We start from the raw sequence: 6000 nt of genomic DNA, 5'->3' as shown, positions 1-6000 counted from the left end.
AAAAAAAAAAAAAAAAAAAGGAAAATGGTAAAATAGGTTGTCGAACTTTAGCTGAAAACTGAAAAGTCAATTAGTCCCTTAATTTTTTTAAAGGTACAATTACACCTATCAACAATTTATTTTGATGCAATGAAGTCCAAAAACCGATTAATACTTTGCTATCACAGGTCATTAAGGTTCCAATAACCCGCTGGCGAGATTCTGACAAAATTTTATTAACAAAGTGACCGGTGACCGTCAAACGGTCGCCGATCACTGAGGAGGAGAAGAAGGTCGCCTTAAATTTGTTTGCAATAAATATGAATTATTAAACTAAATCTTTAAACTATGTTTGCTTGTTTCATTTTTATTTTTCAATTAGAATTCTTATTATCAGCTCTACAGTTATAGTTGTTTCATTGTGCGTGTGTATGTATATGTGAAAAATAATACACTACAATACCCTTACTCACATGCACAATGGAGCTTATGAGTCTTCTAAACACTTCAAGATAGAGTTCAAGCCATGTCAAAAACTAAAATAATGATCGACTCACACGATTTACCTTTTAGCAAATACCAATTTTGGTCCAACGACTATTAGCAAAATGACAATTTTGGTCTATATGTTTTATTTGTACCAATTTTGGTCCCATGATTATTGTTTTAGTACCAATTTTGGTCCCACGACTATTGCTTTAGTGCCAAAATTCATCGCGCGGGTCACCCATCCGTTTAAAAAGTGCTAAAATCTAAAGTTTTTAAAAGTATTTTCATCCTTTTCAACTTAATATCATAATTTGAGAATGAATAAAGAGATTTAAACCCTAAGATTGATCACAATTCACAGTTCTTCTCCTCAAATTAAGGTAAAATGAGGAGAAAAACTGTAAATTTTGATCGATCTTATGACAAATTCATTTATTCATGCTCAAATTGGGATATTAAGTTGAAAATAACAAAAATATCCTTAATAGTTTTAGATTTTCGCACGCTTTAAATGAATGGTGACCGGCGCGATGAATTTTGGTATTAAAATCATAGTCGTGGATGAAAATTGGTACTAAAACAATATTCGTGGGACCAAAATTGGTACAAATTAAACATGTGTATCAAAATTGTCATTGGGACCAAAATTGGTATTTGCTCATTTACCTTTTCTAAGATTATAAATTTTTTCTTAGTAAGTGAGAGATGATGTTTGGAAGAGAAAGGTGTAGCTTCCACTGAGGCTCGAACCCACTCCTATCATCTATGGGAGAGTGTTAATCGGGACACCGAGTGCCACTTGACCACAAAGTCTTTGGCACATAGAATAAATTTAATTTGCAGGAAATTGAATTTTTTGTGGGGTACAAGAGAAAAGAGAAAATATTAAAAGCCTAATTTTCTAATCTGCATGAAGCGCAACTGCGCTCCTAGCGGGCGTGCACGTAACTAATACTATTTATTTATTTTTTTATTTGACAACTTTTTTTCCTTGTTTTTTTTCCCTCCTAAATCCTATTTGACTTACAAAAAACTACCAAAAATCTTACTAATGGGATGCTCTTAGAATTAATTTAACATAAACTGAAAAACTTAATAATAATATATCAAAAACCAACAAATAAAACTATATCAATCGAAATAAGAAAAACGGGTTTCTGTTGTTGAATTATAATACCACCTTGGCACCTTGTACGTTTCTATATTTAGTTGATGTCATTTTAAAGTAGGTTATTGTAAAAAATTTTCCATAAATTATTTTAATCCTGGTAACATAGTTAGTTTATCACCAATTTTAACTTATTTGATCACTATTAACTATTTGACTTGATTAACAACCAATATAAATGTTTTATTAATTAACTTTTTTGTAACAACTTATTGTTCTAAAATGCTAGAATTCAAAAAACTATTAAAAACAATTTTTTCGATCAGCTTTTTAAGAAAGTTATTCTGCATGTAATCAGTGATAACTAACCACTAATTTTACAAACATTTTTTTTATGATCAGCGAATGTTATCAAATAGTAAAATCCACTAAAACAATCAGCTATCAACTAATAGCTATCATTATTGCAAACCCATTAATCCAATCAGCTATCAACTCACATGTATCAATTATTGCAAAATTGGCAAAATTGGCGGCTTTTATACAGGCAATCTCTTATCTCTTATATTATAATAAAGAGAGGGGATTTGGCCTATAAAAATGCCCCATTCTCCCGCACAAAGGATTCTGATTTCTTTTTCATTTTTAAATTAATGTTGAAAATGGATTGCTTGATGGTTGTGTATTCCATTTTCCCAAGCCAGCTATTAATTGCTTTACAAGTTCCAATAGAAGCAAGCATGCTACAAAATAATCATTACATATTTTTGAATGTAAATCTTGGTGGGAAATAGCCTATAAATACTCTAAATGTCTTGAGGTGGAATCCCACTTTCACATTGAAGCCAAACTGCACAGAGAGAAATATCAGAAACAAGAGGTTATAACTCATTATTTCCCTTTATTATCATTTTAAATCACTATTTCATGAAAAATTGTAAACATTTTATAGGAACCCTTTTTTAAAGGTTTCAACAATGCATAGATACATATGCAATGTAGGTAAATAACAACACTAGAATACAGATGTATGCCGTATATATAAGAACCCCAGTTAGTATTTCTTATATAAGATAGAAATGTAGATTGCAAAGTTAAATATTCACAAACCCATTTCAAATTTTCAAGTTATATTTTACATTCATGCAGAAAATTGAAAGGAACCACATCAATAGGAGGCAAGAGGAAGCCAAAATCATCTATATCAGGTACTAATTCATTTTAGTTTTCTATGAGACTATACTGAATTGCAGAATGTAGAAAAAAAACTTGGTGTAGTGACTAAAATATTAGGTCTGTGATGGAATTTAGATTTTCTCATAACATGTACACATTACTTTCTATATACTCAAAAGGTCTACTCTGCAGTTTCTGCTTATACTAATATTGTTCAAAAAAGTTCATAGCAAATATGTTTACCTCTTGATAACCTCATAACCAGCAGCATCAGTTCCCAGGTCCATGCTTCGGAGTAGCTAATCAACTTTTCAGCATAATTTTCTCCACACAAGTTGCAAAAGACCGTTAAACACCAGACTCCCTCCAAGCAAAATTAAAGGTCGAAACCAGCAACCTAAATTTTACAAATAGAAATTTACATACAAGAAACACAAAATTATGTAGTCAGACAACATTTGTATTTATGTTAAAACATAAAAATATTAGAGTGAAGTATAAACATTAGTCAATTCATATAATTTTGAGACTAAATAGTATTGAAATATTTGAGAATGTTTATTTTCCTCATATTATTAGAAATATTAGTTTATATGTTCATAAACCATGCCCAAGTATGCATTCTAAGTACTTAGAATTCCACTTGCATACTAAAATGAACATGTTATTTATTTTAATTTATAAAGCCATAATATAAAATAAATATTGTTCAATATAGTATTATCGGATGAAAACATTAATAGCTAATCACTTAACAATTAAAGTTACTTACTCAGTAATTACAAAACCTTCAAATAGTTCTGATTTCAAAACTATTTTTTCCTGCANATAAATTTCCTAACCAGGAAGAAGAATCGAAAGATGAAAGGAGAAAAGAGATGGAAGGGAAATTGAAAGGTGAAACCCTAACCCTAACCCTAATTGTAATGTGGAAAGTGAAAAATGAGGAATTGCAGTAAAAGTCGAACATGCATTTCGGAGGAATAAAAATATGTACTTTACATGGATATAGCACTTTCGATGGATTACCTCACAGATATGCTGAGAGAGGGGCTTCGAACTTGAAAGCCCTCTGGGGGTGGAGAACCAGAACCGGAGAGGCTGGGAGACTGAGAGACATGATGAGAGCAGAGAGTCGGAAACACCGAGGGCAGAGAGCCGGAGAAGCCGAGGGCGGAGGGCTGAAGATGCCGATGGTGGAGAGCCGGAAACGAGAGGGCGGAGAGCCGAAGACGCCCGGAGAGTTTGCGAGACAGAGAGAGGCGCAAAAACAAATTTTTTAAATGGCCTCCAGTATTGGGGGACAAGGGTGCCAGAAGAAGAGCATAAATGGTGGATTGGAAGATATATGATGGGAGGAGCGGAAGGTGGAGTGAAGGAGGAGGTCTGCAGAAGAATATGTGTTTAGGGTTTCGAACGGGTGGGTTATAGAATTTATAGGATGGGTTGTTGGGTTTGGGTTTGGGTTTGGGTTAGTTGGGTCGGATCAGATTGTATTGGGCTAGATTTTAATATCAGAATAATTCAAGCTATTCTAATGGGTTGGGTTAAATATCAGACTGAATTATTTCTTTCTTACAATGTATAAGTTGGGTCCTAACATATAATATTTTGTAAAATTTATTTTTTTAAATAGAAAAAATATTATTATTTTCTACATCAAATATAGATCTGTAAAAATTATGTTTTGTAATTCGTGCATAATCATATTAAATATTGTTAAATTTAATATATTCTTGAAATAATTATATATATGTTTTGCATAAGTATAGTTATTTCACCGGATCATATTAAATTTTAATTATATAATTATACTATAATTTCTATATACAATATAATACTCCGTAATTTTTACANTTAATTTCTGACATTGGAAAATAAATTTCCTAACCAGGAAGAAGAATCGAAAGATGAAAGGAGAAAAGAGATGGAAGGGAAATTGAAAGGTGAAACCCTAACCCTAACCCTAATTGTAATGTGGAAAGTGAAAAATGAGGAATTGCAGTAAAAGTCGAACATGCATTTCGGAGGAATAAAAATATGTACTTTACATGGATATAGCACTTTCGATGGATTACCTCACAGATATGCTGAGAGAGGGGCTTCGAACTTGAAAGCCCTCTGGGGGTGGAGAACCAGAACCGGAGAGGCTGGGAGACTGAGAGACATGATGAGAGCAGAGAGTCGGAAACACCGAGGGCAGAGAGCCGGAGAAGCCGAGGGCGGAGGGCTGAAGATGCCGATGGTGGAGAGCCGGAAACGAGAGGGCGGAGAGCCGAAGACGCCCGGAGAGTTTGCGAGACAGAGAGAGGCGCAAAAACAAATTTTTTAAATGGCCTCCAGTATTGGGGGACAAGGGTGCCAGAAGAAGAGCATAAATGGTGGATTGGAAGATATATGATGGGAGGAGCGGAAGGTGGAGTGAAGGAGGAGGTCTGCAGAAGAATATGTGTTTAGGGTTTCGAACGGGTGGGTTATAGAATTTATAGGATGGGTTGTTGGGTTTGGGTTTGGGTTTGGGTTAGTTGGGTCGGATCAGATTGTATTGGGCTAGATTTTAATATCAGAATAATTCAAGCTATTCTAATGGGTTGGGTTAAATATCAGACTGAATTATTTCTTTCTTACAATGTATAAGTTGGGTCCTAACATATAATATTTTGTAAAATTTATTTTTTTAAATAGAAAAAATATTATTATTTTCTACATCAAATATAGATCTGTAAAAATTATGTTTTGTAATTCGTGCATAATCATATTAAATATTGTTAAATTTAATATATTCTTGAAATAATTATATATATGTTTTGCATAAGTATAGTTATTTCACCGGATCATATTAAATTTTAATTATATAATTATACTATAATTTCTATATACAATATAATACTCCGTAATTTTTATACTATAATTTCTATATACAATATAATACTCCGTAATTTTTACATATAGATGCGGTGTTATATTTTTATACTCCGTAATTTTTACATATAGATGCGGTGTTATATTTTTCTACTCCGTAATTTTTACATATAGATGCGGTGTTATATTTTTCTAAATTTATATGTCATTACTATCACTAAAAGTAAAAAATAAGCTTTAAAGCATTTTGGTCTGTTATTTAAGTATCATATTTTTAATCATGGAGATCTTTATGTGGCTTTATCTAGATTTAGTAGTTGAAAACCACTTAAAATTTTAATTTGCAGTGATTCAAATAATCATTGCAGTAAAATAATGATATATAT

General features: G+C 32.2%; 1 long non-coding RNA gene across 1 annotated transcript; it reads right to left on the bottom strand.

Moving 5' to 3' along the window:
• Positions 1–2266: 2266 nt before the first annotated feature.
• Positions 2267–4150, bottom strand: LOC115997309. The gene is made up of 3 exons (XR_004093726.1): positions 3782–4150; positions 2996–3149; positions 2267–2426 (listed from the first exon to the last, which is right to left on the bottom strand). It is a non-coding gene; the product is annotated as an uncharacterized LOC115997309 (long non-coding RNA).
• Positions 4151–6000: the final 1850 nt, after the last annotated feature.

Source organism: Ipomoea triloba, chromosome 11 (genome assembly GCF_003576645.1).
Source record: "Ipomoea triloba cultivar NCNSP0323 chromosome 11, ASM357664v1".
Classification (NCBI taxonomy): Eukaryota; Viridiplantae; Streptophyta; class Magnoliopsida; order Solanales; family Convolvulaceae; genus Ipomoea; species Ipomoea triloba.
This window is presented reverse-complemented; position numbering and strand designations above follow the sequence as displayed.